Here is an 18,988-nt window from a genome sequence, read left to right as displayed (position 1 = left end):
CCTCCCCCAGGGGGACCCTGGCTTATCAGGGAACTTCTCATGGAATTGTTTCACCAATTCATCTGCTTTTAAATCCCAACTTTTCACCCATGTAGCTTCAGAGAAATTGTAACCTTTCCAATGCACCAAATATTGTAAGCAACTCTATACATCTTGGAATCCAAGATTTTTTTCACTTCCTCAATCTTATATATTTTGTAGATAAAAAAACTTTGTCCCCCACCCTAAAGGGGGGTTGGAGGGAACAATGTTTATCAGCTTGCTTCTTGTAGGCTTCTACCATATCGGTTAGAGCCTTCTTCATATTTTCCCATCCCTTCTTCAGTGTGTCCATCCATTCATTCAGAGACATGGAGGAGGGAGGTTCTTTTGGTAGCTCAGGCATGGGAACGAACTCCATGCCACTGGTAATCTGGAACAGAGTTAAACCGGTACTGCTGTGGACCGCATTGTTGTATGCCACTTCAGCAAAGGGTAGTAAGTCTGACCAGTTGTCTTGCTGATAGTCCACATAACACTGGAGGTATTGTTCCAACATTGCATTGGCCTTCTCTGCTGCGCCATTGGTACTGGGATGAAATGCTGAGCTGAGCCCCTACATGGACCCAATTGATTTGAGGAACTCTCTCCAGAACATAGTGGTGAACTGAACTCCGCGATCTGAAATGACCCTTTGTGGCACCCCGTGCAGGTGATAAATGTGTTTCACAAACATTTTCGATAATTTCTTTGCGGATGGCAACCCCGAGCAAGCAATGAAATGCGCTTGCTTGGAAAACAAATCAATAACTGTCCAGATTGCACTATTACCGCCGCTGTTTGGAAGCTCGATGATGAAATCCATGGCGATCTCTTCCCACGGTCTGCTGGGGCTGGCCACTCATTGAAGTAGTCCAGGGGTTTTTCCCGGCCGGGTTTTCATTGTGGCACAAGTAGCACAGCTTTTGATATAATCTTCCACTTCCGATTTCATCTTTGGCCACCAAAATTGACGTCTGGTGAGGTGGAGTGTTTTTAGGAATCCGAAATGGCCTCCTAGTTTTGCATCATGACTCCGCTGTAGCACTTGCAGCATCATCTCTGCAGGAACATATAGCTTGGACCCTTTCCAGGCTAAGCCCTCGCTCACCATTAGGATGTCCTTGTTGTTGAATCACGGGTCTGTCCGGAGAGCGGCCTTCAGCTCGGTCGTCAACTTATCTTGGATCTGAGTGGTGACTAGAGCTGCTTTTTGGTGATGGGGTGGACGACTTCTTCCTTCTTACTGTCATATTGCGGTTGTCTCGACAGAGCATCTGCTAACAGATGCCTTTTTTTGTTTTTTCTTCATTGCACTGGCAGATGGTTGGCGCTGTTGTGGAACAGGAGCTGGAGCCAGGCATTCTGTTGCTCTGTGGCCCATATGACCGCATCTGTAGTACTTTATGAAGGCCCCATGGGGGGTTGGTAGAGGCCTCTCAGCTCGCTGCCTCTGTGTACGTTGGCCCAAAGGCTTTTTGGCAGGGGTTCCGGTACCAGGCTTTCGATAGGTGTTAATCTCGTGGTCTAGTATGATTGCACTGGTATACCAATCTTGGAGACGTTTCGGGATCCCCCTTATGGCACAAGCTTCTTTAAGTTTGGGATCTAAGGCTTTTTTGAATGTGTAGACCAAGAGTCTTTCTGGCCAATAGCGTAATCTCCCAGCTATTCTCCGGAACTCCCAAACTAATTCCTTCACGGGACGACCAGCCTGTTGCAATTCGTGGATCTGATCTTCAGCATCCACATTTTGGGCCACATCGCTAAACCTGGCGCGCATCAGTTGGATGAACCCATTTATATCATCCAGCTCAGGAGCCGCTTCCTCGTGGAGCTCCGCTATCCACTGCGCAGCCTCCTTTTCATTCATCCCCTCTGCTATCTCTTGGATCAACTCTCGATCAGATGGGCATTGAGGCCCCACTTGATCAAAATACGCCCATACTCGATTCAGGAAATAAGCCAGCTTATCTGGGGACCCATCAAATGTTGCACGGAATCATGGGGGTGTGGGAGGAGGGGCCGCTGGTGGTTGAACAGGGGCAGCTTGTTGGTTTGCTGCTGGGGGTGGTAAGCCCCTCCGTTGACCCACACCCATCGGTTGGGCAAAAGCCTGGGGAGGCATTGCTGGGGGGGGCTGGACCTGGTGGCGGTCCCATTCTCTGGGTTTGCCCAGGAACAGTTATCGGGGAAGGCGCCATCTGCTGGAAGAGGGTAGGCGTCCATTGACATTGAGCCCATCCATGACCCGGGATGAATGCCCACCCTTGGTTTGCTTGATTCATAGGTTCGGAGTCACCCCTTTGCAGCTGTGGGGAGGTGCATGTGTTCCAGGCCTCTTTCTGCCGACTGGATTGACCTCCCCTAAATGGAGGGGGGTCTGGTTGCACTCCAGTAGGAGGGAGGGGTGCTGATGTGACTGCTCTAGGCATCAATCCAGCCGCAAAGGTGTCGGTTGATTCATTAGCTACTGTATGGAAGGAGCCCACGTCTCCACTCCACTTGGTAGAGATTTCCCTACGAGGAAAGGAGAATGTGGGGGTGCCAGGTTCCACTGAGAGGTCTCTTTAGAGGAGAGGGGTTTTATTTCACTCATGTTTAGCCATAGGAAATGGTCTGGGAGGCCCATTAGAGAAGGACTGCGTGAGGGCGGCTGAGTTCTCCATTCATCAGTTCTTCTGGTAATCATCCAGTCGTCTGTCGAAGGTTCACTGGCAACCCCCTCTTCTTCTAGCAAGCATTCCTTAGAAGTCATAAATCTTGATGTCTCCTCCTGGAATTCCTTTCGCCAGGCCCCCAATTCCCTAACCTCTGCAGCTTCTATCAATTCCTTAAGAGGCTCGGCCAAATTAATTGAGCCATCAAAATTAGCTTTCTCCATCTTCACTGAATTTTCATATTGCCCAGGGTTGGGCCAGAACTGGGATTCAGTACCCCTGACAGCTTCCCAGCTTGGGATGCTGATAATTTATCTTAGAGGAGAGTCGGAATGATGTAAGCGTTCAGGGAGGAGCCACGTCATGACGACACATCGTACGGACCCGACAGTCCGGGTCCTTCGATGAAACTTTTGTCTTTGGACGGTCCGGTAGGACCTAAACCATCCCGAAGAGATGGTGACAGGGAAGCCAAAGCCTTGCTGGTCACAGGGACATTACAAAGTCCTTGTTTGACCCAAGGGTAGTGCTTCCAACTGAGGACAAAGAGGCAGCCCCCAGGCTGGCATAGTTGGAGACGGCTCCTGAAGGAAGAGACGAAGCGAAAGCATTCCATCTGGTGAGGTTTTTTTCATTTTTTTACTTTTAGAAGATCCGTGTTGAGAAACCATTTTTCTTTAAAAAAAAAAATAACAACTAGTCCTCAAAGTAAGAATAAAGCGGTGAATTTGACACTTATTGGACTGTTACTAGAAGATTTCCTGCTCTAGTTCGTAACAATGTTTTGTGGATTGAAGTAATTGCAACATTTCCTGTCTCCCTGCTTGTAGTCTATGGACTGATCTTTTTTTTCTATTTTTTCCTTTTTACTACCCTAATTTTTTGTTGTTGACTAAATTAAATTTCTTCTCTTACTTCAACAAATTTTTTTCTATTGTTTAAAACTATATGAAAGATATTTAAGGGAAAGCAAAAAAACAACAATTGACTAATTATTGAATCTGCCACCTGGAAGCCAAAGTCTGAACTTTGTTTCTGTTTTGGATACAATGTATCCTTTGTTCTGCTTCACTTGGTTTCACTGATCTTGCAATGGAAGGGTTTGGAATTTGCTTATAATACTTGATAAGACTCAAAGCACGAAACCTGTTTTTGTTAGTGCTTCTGGTAAATATTTTGACAAGGGAAAGACTAGCAAGAGATATGAACCCTTCTACTTTAAAAACTTTGAAAGAACTTGTGTTTAAGATTTAAAATAAATACAGACACATTTCCTAAAATTTTGACAGGCTAGAGTGGCAGATTCCTTTTCCTATTTTTTCTTCCTTTATATTTCTTTGCATTTTGAAAAATGGATCAATATTCAGAGGAAGAAAATCTAATAATCCAAAACATCCTGGCTGGACTTCAAAATATTGCAGAAGGACTTGAGAGATTTGACAAGAAATGGGACAGTGTATGGGGTACTACAATTAAAGAGGATGGGGTTGGAGCCCCAGAGATCAAAGAAGAGAATGGAAACATAGAAAATAAAGATAATATGTCAGATGAATTCATCAATGGACTAAATACGAGCAAAAGTGAAAAGAAGGTAAGCTGGAAAAGTGTTTTTGACAACCTGGAGCCTTTCTTTCAATTTCAAGATGCAGGAGGGAAAAAAAGAGTAGAAAGAATGGAATTAAGAAGACAAATATATCCAGAAACAAGTTTGATAATCAAAGCTAAGCCTACGTTAATAACAATTAAAGAGCAACGAAACTACATGAGAGATCCTTTAAGCTACAGAGTGCAGAAAGAAATGTTAAACTCTGAAAAGATTCTAATAACTGAAATGACACAACTGCTGGCGAGAGAGAAAGGATTATTTTGCTACTAGAAAGACACTGGCTGATAATGCCAATTGATGATAAAAATTAGTTAATTTTTCATGGTTAATAAGTAGGGATTTTAGTATTTTGTAGACTCTTATAGATTATCATTGAATGTTAAGTTGCTAACATATAATATATCATGATATTAACAATGAAAGGATAACCTTAATTAGTATAAATAACCAGGCCACAAATTGCAACTGTGTTTTGGTAGTATGATAAAGCCTATTAATTTGTGTTTCAGACCTTGTTATGAAGCTATAAATAATTTGGATTAGAATAAGAGGTGATGTGACGTAAATTGCAAACAATTGTTTTCTTTTCTTCTCTGTCTTTCTCTAATTACAATAATAAAAGGGAATGCTAATGCATATCTTGGAGATTTTCCTTTTCCCTTTAGATTGTCTTAGACTTTAAATGGTCATTTTATTAACACATATTAATAGATTGTTATTTAGAGATTGTTGCTTTTTGCATTTGTGGAGAGGAAAGAAAAATATAAATAACCCCTAGTTAACTATAATCATAATAAAGATATGTTAGAGAAAGGAAATGTTAGATGTCCTACTAATTGACTTTTTTTTCCTTAAAATATGTTATAAAGATATAAAGATATGGTAGATTGACTGGAACTGGGGCAAGGGGGGAAAAAATGCCAGCAGGTGGCTGTGTTTTTGAATCTTAACTAAATAAAAATTGTGGTATGGTAAAGGTAAAATATATAAATTTTTAACACATACAATTTAAACTGAATGGAATATATGTGATTGTGGACAGAACGCACGAAATGTACTTGTGACCAATGGATACGCTTTCTACAAGATGTAATGAAAGATGATGGGTTTTTTTGTGTTTTTTCTGTAATAAAACTAATAAAAAAATAAAAAAGAAGTGGGATTCAGTACCCCTGACAGCTTCCCAGCTTGGGACGCTGATAATTTATCTTAGAGGAGAGTCAGAATGATGTAAGTGTTCCAAATACCATGTAAAATTAAATCAGAGTCGAAGCCAAAACTATGCTTAACGTTCCAATTTAATAAAGCAGGCATAGTGCTATGGGATTCTGACTCTGGAAGTTACATCAGAATCCCACCCAGTTAAAAGTTCATGATCTTGCCCCCACACCCACAATCCATCACATTGTCCAATCTTCTTCTTCCACGCTGGCATCTACACCTAACTGCTTCTGTCCAGGTGTAAAGGTTTGGGAGACAAAAGATGACCTTGAGCTTCAAGGAAGGAATTTCTTATTTTGAAAACAACACATTCTACCTTTTGCTAAATCCCCCCCTTAATAAGAGTGGGGCAGGCCAAAGATTCTTAAAGGAACCGCTGCAGGTTTGACAATCACATTGTGAAGTTCCCAGAAGACGACCTAATTAATTTACGAGCCCCAAGACAAAGTTCAAAAGCAATCCAATCATTTATTAGGATCGACATTCTGGCGTGGACTCCTGTGGAGCCAAAACTGCTTTCACTTAATTGCATTTGAACTTTACCCCCTATCCCCTCCCTTCTGTCCTGCACCGTAGTTCATATTCTCCAACTTGACTGTAGACATGAGATCTGACTCCGGTTGAAGGCATGCATGGAATCTCTCCTTCCATGCCAGCCTGATAATAGTCATGGCAACGCTTTAGAAGTTGACACACATTTTAAAACTGCCCACTTTTTTCACAGAGAGACTCTGGGTGGTGTTCTATAAAATATTAAAAATAAAAATAGTATATAAAATTTAAAAGAGCATGTGATGTTAAAATTAGTTTAAAATATGAATAAGGCTTTCAGGGAACTAGCCAGCCCCATAACTCTCTGTACCCTAGGCAAGGCTGATGAACCATGTTTTCATATCATTGTGGAAGGCCAGAAGATTCATAATAATATGAATTATTGCAAGATCTCAACAGATTTATTCCAAATGCATTGTATGTATAGCAAATACAAAACTACAGTATGCAGAATGGTATTTCATTTCTATGACATAATATTGCACTATGATTATTTTATATGCTCCAAGTTGTTTACTCCTCTTATTGTTTACCTCAAGGTCAGATTCAAGTTCAAACATAGGTGTCTTAAACTCCAATGGTCCACACTAACCCAGTGATACCTGATCAGAGAAAAAAGCCAAATGATCATTTGTAAGAAGTTGGGGAAGCAAGCAAGCAATTTTAATGCAAGAAAAGTTACATGTTGTGATAGATGATGGATGGATGATGATATTAGATAAATGGATGGATGGATGGATGGATGGATGGATAATGATAGATAGGTAGATAGGTAGATAGGTAGATAGATGATAGAATAGTTTCCAAATATTTGGGTGTTATATAAATTCTTCTACTAAAGCTATAGAAAATTGTTTTATTTTAAAATTGCATTATGTTTACCCAAGAAAAAGTATAAAAAATGCTTTAGTTTTTCTCTCAGGTGCAGAGCTTACATTATTGAAAATACTTTTTAAATGCCCTCTAATAGATCTATTGATTTGAACATGCTGCTACTTTATGGATATTATATTGTGGTTTTAAAGTATTTATAGATAGAAGGAGGCTAAATTATTTCTTAACGTACTGTTGGCTCTCTGTATTTTTGAATTGTACAATTTTATTATAAAGTACATAATTAAAACATTAAAATGCAATTTAACCATCCTTTTTCTCTGTAGTGCCTACGGAAGAGTTTTGTACCTAAGCCCCATTATTTTTCTACTGCTCATCAATCTGACCTATCTTAAAAACAAAATCAGAGAACAATTTGAATGAGAATAATTTTAGAAGTATTACCAGAACTGTGAAAAATATTTCCAACTCTTAAATCTTTTATCAGGAAAACATGTATTTCATGAAATGGCTGGAAGGTAGATTTTGTCTTCAGCGCTAACCTTGCTGCGAAAACAGCAGCAGATGGGACAACCAATAGAAAACTACACTGATGAAGATAGGGGAGGTTTAGAAACAGACACAATATCGGTGTCCAAACCTAAGGCAAGTTGTTTAGCTTGGACATTACAGGATTCTGTGCCAGCAGAGAAGCTTGTATTCTCCAGCAAAGTGATGATTCATCTAGGTCAGCGATTGAAAACCTTTTTTGACACCTGTGCCATAAGGGGGGAAAGTGCAGGGGGTTGTGTGTGGGCATTCTGCACCCATAATGCAATGTGCAACCCCCCAGTGCGCATGCGCGCATGAGATACGCTCCTCCACATTTTTTTGCATGCTTTTTTTGCCCTCCCCAGGCTCCAGAGGCTTTATAGGAGCATGGGGAGGGCAAAAAGAGCTTCCCTGCCCCCACTGGAGGCCCTCCTGAGGCTTCAGGGATTTTCAGGAGCTTCCCTGAAGCCTCCAAAGGGCAATAAATGACCCCATAAGTAAACCGGAAATAACTTCCAGTTTGCTCGTAGGGCCGGTTTAATCCCTACAGAGGCTTCAGGAACTTCAGGAGGCTTTCCTGAAGCCTTCAGAGGACTAAAAGCAAACCTATGAACAAACCTGACTGTGACTTCTGGTTTGCTCGTAGGGTTGCTTTTAGTCCTCCTGAGGCTTCAGGGAAGTCTCCTGACGTTCCTGAAACCTCCAGAGGGATTAAACTGACCCTACGAGCAAACCAGAAGTCCGTTCCCCAACTTCCGGTTTTCCAGGGCCATTTTTTCACTTGGGGGGGGGGGGACGGAGGAGGCTCTTTTCGCCCTCCCCAGGCTCCTATAGAGCCTCTGGAGCCTGGGGAGAGTGAAAAATGCCTTTAAAAAGGCTGAACTCAACTGGCCAGCGCGCGCATGCACGCTGGTCAGCTGACAAGGCAACGTCTCATGTGCCCTAACAAATGGTTCCGCATGCCACCTGTGGCAGGCGTGCCATAGGTTCGCCATTGATCTAGGTATATCATTCAGAAGTGGGATGCTGGCCTTCTGCACGATTTTTACCTCTAATACTGTATATCCTTAACTCAATTCACTTTCATTAAAGTGAAACAACCTTCAAAGTTCTTCATGGTCTTAAATAGCATTTGTAGCAAAGAGTGATGACTTCAAAATGACAAGACTCATGTAGTGATTTCCTTATGTAAATGCCATAGTTATGAATTTACATTCTGGCATCTGACCTAAGTACATAACTTGTGACTTTTGTATGATGTTATCACCATGTACACTTTGTCATTTGTCTTTCCTTGCCAAAACAGCAGGTGCTTCTGGCCATACTAAATATTTTGGAATGATTTTCTTTTCCTTCTTTTACAATTTGGAGAATAAATAAAATAATAAAATATTAATGAACGCTCAATTCTTACCCTACTCATCTGTGCAAATATTTATGTTTCTATCCTTGTATTGGAGCATAGGTGAACAAATATCTCGGATATGGATTGATTACTTGGAGTCTCCTTAAAAGACTACCTATTTTCTTAAGGCTATTCAGAATACTATTATTTTCCATAGAGACCTCGTCTTTGATGCTGCATTAAGTCAAGTGATGATCTCCTCCCTTTGATTCCTTTCTTTCTGCAACTAAATCATGTAGGAGAGTGTGCTAAAGTTACGTTCCTTTCAGAATAAGAATGCTGATTCAGTAAGAATATTATTATTATGTACAGCAATAATAATGAACTAAATAAAAGTTGAGATGGGTGGGAAATGATGTGTTCTGCAAGATTTTTCTTAGCAACTTCTGTCCTGAGAGAACTACACACAAAGAGAGAGAGAGAGAGGTTGGGTGGGGTGGGGGTGTGGGCAAAATATAATAAAGCCACTCAACTGAAATTATTTTCTATAATATATATCCTAAAACACTATTTGCATCTAGCTTCACTATTTCTGGATTATTGTGTTTTTCCTGAGCTCCTCTCAGAATCTTGTCTATTTTTGTCTCATCTTCTTTTTAAAAGCCTGCAAAAGATTTTTTACGCTCCTGATTGATTCTTTAAGGCTTGATTTTCTCAAGTTTTGATCCTCTTTGCCTTTACCTGGATTGACAGTTTCAGTTTAATTATCAGATCAAAATTCTTTAGAGATGAGAACTCTCCTGCCTCATTTCAGTATTTTGGTCATGCTGTCTGGAGCCAGTAATTCATCTTAGACATAGACATAGAATAATAGAGCTAGGAGGAATCTTGAATATCATCTAGTCCAAACCACTTCCCAAGGCAGGAAACCTTGTACCTGTCATGCCTGCAAGCCATCTTTCCTTTTGGACTTCAGGCCTGCCACCACTTTCTACTGTGGGAAACTGGGAAGGAGGATTATGTGGAGTTGGGTAATATGTAGCCATAACAACATTCTTCTTAGAAAGTCAAGGTTGACTTTGTCTCTGCACCTGGCCGGATCTCGGTGGGAGGAATCTGTCTTTGTGGCAGTATAAGATTAGAACATGTGATGAGCTTGTGGGTGTTGGGGCAGGATCTTGAACTTTCAACTGGGTGGGAAAACTGGGAAGCTTTCAGATTCAGGTTTTCCCAGATGTGCCAACATGGCTCTTTTAATGAATTGGAACTTTGCGGAATCCTTTGCCTTGGACTCTGATTAAATTTTGGAACCCTGACAGTACCATCTTAGACAACTGGTTGTCCAGTCTTTTCTTGAAAACCTCCAATAACAGAGCACTCACAAATCTGTAAGGCAAGCTGTTCTACCAATTGCTTGTTCTCACAATCACGAAATTTCTTCTCAGTTCCAAGTTGGATCTCTCTTTGATGAGCTTCTATCCATTGCTTTTTGTCCTACAATCAGGTGCTTTGGAAAATAAATTGATCTCCCTTCTACAATAAGCCCAATCTTTGGCTAATGTCTAAACTATAGTGTATGCTTGAAAATTTGGTCCTTAGTGACTATTAAAATGATACTATGAGCACTTTTGCAATTTAAATGGTTGAATACGAAGATATACTTTAAATTTTGGAGTCTGGGACTGAATATATTTTTCCAGTTCTTTAAATCATTAAATATTATTTATTTTGAGGTGAAGACAAATAAAATTTAAGTTTATGCCTGTACAAAAAATTATAAATGCAACTCCTTTTCCATCTAACATTTATAAACACATCAATGAAAATAACTGTTACTCAAAAAATGTTAGGATTAAATGCAAGTCCATAATAAATTTATATTTGGTTACAGTAATAATAATACCACTTATTTTGAATAGATTGTTTTACTATGGATTCATTTTTCACATTTTATTGAAATACAATATTTATATGCTCTCTTCCTTATTCACAAAACTCTAAATTAGTAAACATCCCACAGGTTGATTTCTTTTTGGAAGAACCCCTTTTAATGCCACACTATTTATCAGTGAAAAAATGTGCCAAGGATTTTGCTATTATATTGTTTTATGTAAACAAGGCTAGAAAAATATCATGGCTTGGATTTAAACAGAAACCAAAACATTTGCAAATAATTGTTGCTTGTCCAAGAGCTGTTTCTCATGTCACATGGCAAGAATCTCATATACATAATAATGTATATAATAAATACTTTATATGATAATAATAATGGCTAAGTGCTTCAGTGACTAATACACTGAGCTCGTCAATCAGAAAGGTTGGCAGTTGGTGGTTCAAGTCCCTAGTAAAGGTGTCCTGCATGAGCAGGGGGTTGGACTAGATGACCTCCAAGATCCCTTCCAACTCTGTTACTGTTACTGTATATGTCACTTTATAAAACACATTTTCTTAAGCAAAACTTAATGTTGCTAAAAGTTGGGGGATGAGGAGAAAGTGAAAGAGTACTGCACATATCCAAACTGTAGAATCCACTGTAACTCTTCTTTTTCTCACAGACTATTTATATTTTAGTTTAAGACATCACATAAGTTAATGAGTTTTAAATAGATTCTAGCACTGCAAAATCTAACCTCAATTTCACACGTGCCACCCAACTGCTTTCTTTCTGACTGAAAAATCTGGCCTTGTACCAACAGGTCAAACTAAACATTATTTAACGTTTTATCAAGCCTGTGTCATATAATCCAATTTTCTACTGATGTTTTGCTCATAATTGTATAAAACAATGCCAGAGAGCTTTCATTCAAATATGCTCATAGAGATTCTATTTTTCAACTTATTATATAAATAAGAAATGTAGTCTGTTCATTCACATTTAATTAAATATAGTTTTAATCAAATTTCATGTTGTGTACTACTGTAATTCAAATTCTAGAAGATGTCATATTTAGCAAATGCACTGTTAAAGGTCCCAAAGAAGACAAGCAATAAGTACATTACAATATTCTGTGTGAGAAAATAATTTATGCCAACCACTAATGGATAAGGAAAGCAATTAAAAGACAGATTAGTGTTTGGGGAAAATATCAGCAATCAAAGATATCAGGGCTACAATTGGTATTCTTGGGTTATTAATTGTTTTCATTTGGCCAGGAAAAAATGAAGAAACAGGAAGATAATTTTGGCTGTGACAATAAAAATTGTAATACAGGTATGGTGCTGAATAAATTGATATCACAACCAGTTGTCAGCCCTCCCAGATAAACCTGACAGGAAACACAACTAGATGTACTAAAACTACTTCATTGTAAGGCTACATTAACAGAATTGTTCAAATCATATTTCACAACAACATTGCTTAGCAATGAAAATTCCAGTCCCAATTAAGCATTGTTAGAAGAGGACTAGCTACAATCCATTTTAAGAGAAAGGATCTTATGCATTAATTTCATATCTGTGCTGCAGTTGAATTTCTGTGTCTGGAATAACTGACAGTACTACAGAGAATGAAACCCATTGGCCCACAAAATACCAAATGTTATGATGTAAAACTCTCAGCATCTTTTAATTTAGGATATTAGTACAAGGGATTATTAATTGAGACTTATTGAAGCATTCAAGCAAAAAATGACTTCTCTGGGTTGCTTACCTGGTTGTATGAATTTATTGAACGTGATTCTCCTGGTGATGCTGCCTTTATTCCTATGAAGAGAAGCATTATAAACCTGTTCTCAAGGAGATTAAAAATTTAACTCACCTTTTTCTACAACCAAGCTATACTGATAGTATTTCAGTACAGGTAGGTTACCTCTTTATTGCAATTTGGTATAGTTGTTGAGGCACCAGGTTATAAACCTGAAGAACCTGAAGGACAAAGCTAGCTTGGTAACCTTAGTCCAGTCATTCTTTCTCAGTCATAGGAAGGAGGTAATGACATACCATTTCTGAAAAAAACTCAGCAAGAAAACCTCAGAGTTATTCCTGGCAGTCAACAATAACTTAAAGGCCCTAGCAATCAGCACCAGAGAGCCTTATTATTATTATTCAGCAAATATAGACTTCCCTCACTTTATGTGAGGGATACATTTCCCAACAAGCTCTTATAAAACAAATTCACAAAAAGCAAGACATTGAGCCAGTGGAAAAGGGGGATTACTGTATATGATGTCAAATTTTGTAACTCAAATGCATTGACAAATTTGCTCATAAATGTTCAGAATCTTATTATTATGCACCAAGTTACTTAGATATATTGTTTTCCTTGTCTGTACTCTGTGTACAATGAATGCTTTTCTTCATCTTTTTTACAACTGGAATTCTAATTTACATGGTTCCCATGACCTACAAAGAGGTTGAATGCATAACAGCATTACAAATATTAACATTCTTTGTTATACTGCAGAGTTTTAACCTATCTTAAGGCTACAAGCCAACATAATGTGTCCAACTTGATTTCCAGTATTAGACGCTTTTCCTTGTCAATTGGGATAAGGGTATTGGTCCAATTCTTATGCCTGGGTTAACCACTTTTAATAGAAATATTATTGCAGGTATAAAAGGTCAGTAAGTGAGAGATAGCACATATGGCTAGAACCACACTTCAGCACAATGGTAAATGCAGGAATGGCAGGAAAAGCAGTTTTGGCATATTTCTAAACCTATGGTGCAAACTGATATATTGACACAAACATACAGTATTTTTTTTCATAAAAAATAAATTCTTAGATGAAAAGTCAATCACATTATAGCAAATTTGCTTAAGACAGGGCAAATCTGTATTACTGAAATCAACTGAAGTACTGGGAACACAACTCAGTTTGGATTATTTGCAAGTTATCTGGTCAATCAAGAATTCCATTAACACTTTCAGAAATTCTGATGATCTTGAAAACTACCTAGTCCTAAACTCTGCCCAGTATATGGTTTTACTGCTATAAGTAAATATTCAATATTCAGCAAATACTCAAAAGCCTCTATGTCCTCTAGATCATGGGCATGTATACATGGGTGCATGAAAATGTTCATTCAAATGGAGGGAGGTGAAGCATAATGTATAACTTGAAACCTGGAAGGAAGCAGCTGTGCTAAACCATGATTTATATTGCCATGTCTTATGAGATTGAACACTATGTGGATGAATTCACATATTGTGTTAACTGTATTTTTGGTTTGTAAACTCTCATTTAGGCTGGGTTGAATGCAATTTGTTAAACTGAAATTTGAATAAGCCACATAATGTATTAATGTAAATGTGTGAATCAAGAGCATTTATATACATAATGATGAGATTTTGGCTGCAACTCATATAAGCCTACCATCCTTATCTCTATGTAATTTATTCCAAGCCAGTTGCATACATAGGGCTGCACTTCATTTACTTACCGGTATATTACTGGCATGCCCCAATGTCTGAGCGAAGCATTTAATCAGCCACTAAATTAAAGAAGAGATGAACATTCTACAATCAGTTACTATACAGAAGAGTCCAAATCATAATACATTTAATTTTGTTTTGATGGTATTTAATTTTGTTATATGAGGTGCAATGACAATAAACTAAACTAAACTAAACATTAAGCTAAATTGGGTGTCAAACTGGCGGCCTGCAGGCCAGATGTGTCATGCGCTGGCCATGCCCACCCACTTTAGCAAAGGGTGGAAAAGTTGATATGTCACGTGACGAGTCATTGGAAGTTTGACACCCCTGAGCTAAATATATGTACACCATTCTCCTTGATCATTTCACAAGTATTCTATGATCAATTAGGAAGTGGTGTGTCCCCAAGGACCGTGGGTAGCCAGAAGAACTGAGGCGGAGACGGGAATAAAAGGCTAACAATTTTTATTCCCTAACAAATACAGGCTAACTTCAGAACTGGCTTTTAGACAGGAATGTGCGCTGCTCGTTTGGACAGCTCCCTTTTTATACAGGAGCTGTCAAATGACCAGCCAATTGGGTGTCGAGCGCTTCCCGCTTAAACTCTTTATTTTAGCGCATGCTCAGAACGTGACACTCCTCCTGCGTAAGCTCGCGCAAGCGTAGTCTTGTAAATATGCTGGACGCCGCCTGATTCGGCTGGAGGCTCGAGGTTCTCCCGCGCTTCCTGGTGACTCTGGATGCTCGGCCGAGGACTCTGCTTCGGAGGATGGTGATCGCCCGGGCCGGCGAAGAACGAAGGAGGGTGCTGGCCCATCAAGTAAGTCACCGCTTCGGTTTGGGGCACTGGCTGCTTGTTCTCATGCGGCCTCCTCGTTTCTGGGCCCCGCGTCACTCGCCGGAGTTGGTGGGTCGGTCGCCGGAGTTGGTGGGTCGGTCGGTGGCTGCTGGTCGGTTGGTGGTTGGCGTCTGCTCCGCAGCTGGTCGCAGTGGCATCTCCAAGTTCTGCCGTCGTGGAGCCTGACCCTGTAGGAGCAGGGCCCGGTCTGGTCAGTCACAATGCCCGGTAGCCACAAGGGATTCCCTCCATAATTCCGGGCATACACTGCCTCCCCCTGGGCGAAGGATCGGGCACCCCCATGGGAATCTACGGGAGTTGGGGTGGAATAAGCAGGGTGCAAGCGGTCGAGAGGTGTTCGTAACCTCCGACCCATGAGGAGCTCAGCTGGGCTAGTATTGGAGTCTGGTGATGGGGTGGAATGGTGGGCGAGCAAGAATGCATCGATGCGCTCTTGCCATGGAAGGTGATCCATTTTAGCGAGGGCTTCTTTGACGGAGCGCACAGCGCGCTCCGCCAAGCCATTACTAGCCGGGTGGAAGGGGGAGGTGAGGGCGTGTCGGATGCCCTGGGAAGCCAGGAACGCCTCAAATTTGGTAGACGTCAACTGTGGTCCATTATCGGACACCAGCACGTCGGGAAGGCCATGAGTGGCAAATAGGTGGCGAAGGGTTGCAATGAGCGCGTCTGCGGTGGTGGAGGGCATATGGACGACCTCAACCCATTTCGAGAAGGCGTCCACAGCAATGAATAGCATGCGGCCCTGAATGGGGCCTGTGAAGTCGACGTGCACGCAGGACCAGGGTGTGGAAGGCGGTTCCCATGTACGGGGCTCGGCTTTGGGCAGCAAGGCCTGGGCGCCCTGGCACTGCGAGCATCCCGCAACATGGGCTGCTATGTCTTGGTCCAGCTTAGGCCACCACACGTAGCTGCGGCCCAGGGCTTTCATCCGGACGATGCCGGGGTGGGCGTGATGTAGCTGCCGCAGGACGGTAGTCCTCAGTGAGGCCGGCACCACTACTCTGCGGCCCCAGAGCAGGCAGCCGCACTGGACGGACAGCTCCGCCAAGCGGGATTTGAAGGGAAGGAAAGCAGGATCTACGGGGTCTTTTGGCCACCCTCGCCTAACCCAGTCTAGTACCCGGGATATTACCTGATCCCTTGCGGACAACCGGGCGATGTCGGTGGCAGAAGTTGGCAGGTTGAGGTCGTCAATTAGGAATACTGGGGCGACAGCAGCAGGGTCTTCAGGGGCCCCCGGCAGGGGGCAACAGCTGAGGGCATTGGCATGGGCAATCTGCTTCCCCGGGTGGTGGTGCAGCTGGTATTCGTAGGAGGCGAGGAAGACAAACCAGCGTGTCATTCATGGAGATAGAATCTGCGGGGCAGGGCGGCGGGGCAGGGCGGTCGCCGGCCAGCAACCCGAGCAGCGGCTTGTGGTCGGTGACAATCAGGAACGTGCGGCCATATAAATAGTGGTGGAAACGCTGCACCCTGGCCACAATAGCAAGAGCCTCCTTATCAATTTGGGCATAGTTGCGTTCGGAGGCAGATAGGGTGCGGGAGAAAAATGCTACAGGCACCTCTGCCCCACTGGGTAGCTGGTGGCAGAGGACGGTGCCCACCCCGTAGGGAGAAGCATCGCAAGTGAGCACGAGAGGCAAGTGCTCTCTGTATTGGATGAGGACATCGTTGGAGATGAGGAGGTGTTTGACAGCTAGGAATGCGAAGGCCTCCCGGCGGCCCCAAACCCAGGCTGCACCTGAGTCAAGGAGGCGGTGAAGTGGCTCAGCGACAGACACCTTATGTGGCAGGAACACAGCATAGAAGTTTAGTAGGCCTAAAAAGGCCTGTAGTTCAGCTCTATTAGTAGGTGTAGGGGCTTCCACGATGGCCTTGGTCTTGGCAGCCATGGGGTGAATGCCGCTGCCATCAATGAGGAACCCTAGGAACTCTATCTGGGGCACCACGATCTGGCACTTGTCTCTTTTGACTTTGAGCCCCACTTGTTGGAATTTCCGGAGAACCTCTCGCAGGCGGTGCATGAGTTCATCAAGGGAGGCTGCGGATACGAGGACGTCGTCAAAATAGGGGACGACGCCTCGGAGTCCTTGGAGCAGCCGCTGCATCAAACTTTGGAAAAGTCCTGGGGCGATGCTAACCCCAAACTGCAATCTGCGGCAGCAGAATGCGCCCCAGTGCGTGATGATTGTCTGCCCCTCAGCTGCCTCATCGTCCACCACTAGTTGTTGGTACGCTTGGGCGAGGTCGAGCTTTGCGAAGATAGACCCCTCGCCCAAGGTGTGGAGAAGGTGCTGAACCACTGGCACCGGGTACGCGTTGGAGGGCTGAGCGCAGTTGATAGAACAGCGGTAGTCTGCGCAAATCCTCACGCTGCCGTCTGGTTTGATTGGTAACATGATGGGTGTTTCCCATCGTGCATGGTCCACTGGCTCCAGGACGCCTTGAGCCACGAGCTTATCCAGCTCGGCATCCACTTTCGGCTTGAGTGCGATGGGTACTCGGCGTGGCTTCATTCGCACCGGTTGCACAGACGGGTCGAGGTTGAATGACACGGGTGTGCCAGTGTATTTGCCTAATGTGCCATCAAACACGGCAGGGAATTCGTTGACCAGGCAGTCTAGGGCCGACGTGCTTAGATGGTGGATGCCGCTGATCTGAAGGCCGAGGGACTGGAACCAGTCGAGGCCGAGAAGGCTGGGCAACCACCCTTCGACTATGATGAGGGGTAGCCGGCCATCAAACCCCTTGAAATGCACTCTGACCTTGCGGGTGCCGATCACTGGAATCAGGTTGCCCTGATAGTCTCGTAATGTCAGGTTACAGTCTTGTAGTTGGCGCTTTGACAGCTGTGGCAAGAGGCGTTTAATCATGCTCCAGGACACAATGGACATAGCGGAGCCGGTGTCCAGCTCCATTTCACAGGGCCTCCCTTCAATATTGACAGTCAGCTGAATCTTTTTCTGCAGATTGTGGCAGGAGAGGCCCTGATTTGCGTTCCGGAGGATGGCATGGCAGTCCATCCTAGGTTTCTTTGGGCCTTCCGTCTGGTTCCACGGTTGACGGGACCGATCGGTCTGAAACTCTGAGGAGGACATGGGCTGCGCGGCTCGGCACACCCGAGCAATGTGGCCCTTTCTGCCACACCGCTGGCAGAGGGCTTGCCTAAATCTGCACTCAGCTCTTTCGTGGTTGCCTCCGCAACCACTACATGCAGATCTAGGGTCGCCCTTCCGCCGTGTTCCGCTCTTTTTGTTCGCCTCATAAAGGCGGTTGATGTCCTCCTCTTGCCCTTCGGCGTCCGATTCATCACTCTCCGTATCTGGTAGACTGGCAGCTGTGTTGAACGTATTGGCGGGCTGTGCGGTTGGAGTAGACCGGCTCTTCGCAATGGTAGCTAGGGATGCCGTGGCCATTTCAGCAGCCCGAACCTCATCGAACGTGGATTGAAATGAGAGGTCTGCCTTCATCAATAACCATTTTTGTAGTTTGAGGTCTCTGAGGCCACACACCAGGCGGTCGAGGAGGGCCTCGTCGAGATCACGAAATTCGCAGTGAAGGGCGGCTGATCTTAGGATGGCGACATAGGTGCTGACTGACTCTCCCTCGGCTTGGCTGCGTTGATGGAATGCGTGTCGGTGGGCTATCTTGGACGGAGACGGAGCATAATGGCTCGTCAGCTTTGCCATCAGGACAGGCTATGGCACGGCCTTGATAGGTTCAGGGGCTGTGAGAGCCCTGGCGGTGTGGAAAACGTCCGTGCCGCATACTGACAGGAAAAATGCACATTTCCTTTCATCCGTCAGCTCGGTAAGGTCGTGAGCGACCAGAAAACATTCGAAACGGGCGGTATATGACTCCCACGTTTCGGAACCATACTTGAATGGCGCGAAGTTTAACGTGGCCATTCCTGTCAGTGAGGCGACGTCTCGTCGCGGCAGGGTTAGACTGGAAGCGCGGTTCTAGTGACTCAGCGAGTGACTTC

Source organism: Thamnophis sirtalis, unplaced genomic scaffold, assembly GCF_051295495.1.
Source record: "Thamnophis sirtalis isolate CommonGarterSnake01/CBP01778 unplaced genomic scaffold, rThaSir2_p1.2 scaffold_2, whole genome shotgun sequence".
NCBI classification, from domain to species: domain Eukaryota; kingdom Metazoa; phylum Chordata; class Lepidosauria; order Squamata; family Natricidae; genus Thamnophis; species Thamnophis sirtalis.
The sequence above is the reverse complement of the archived record's forward strand: the minus strand, read 5'-3'. Positions refer to the sequence as shown.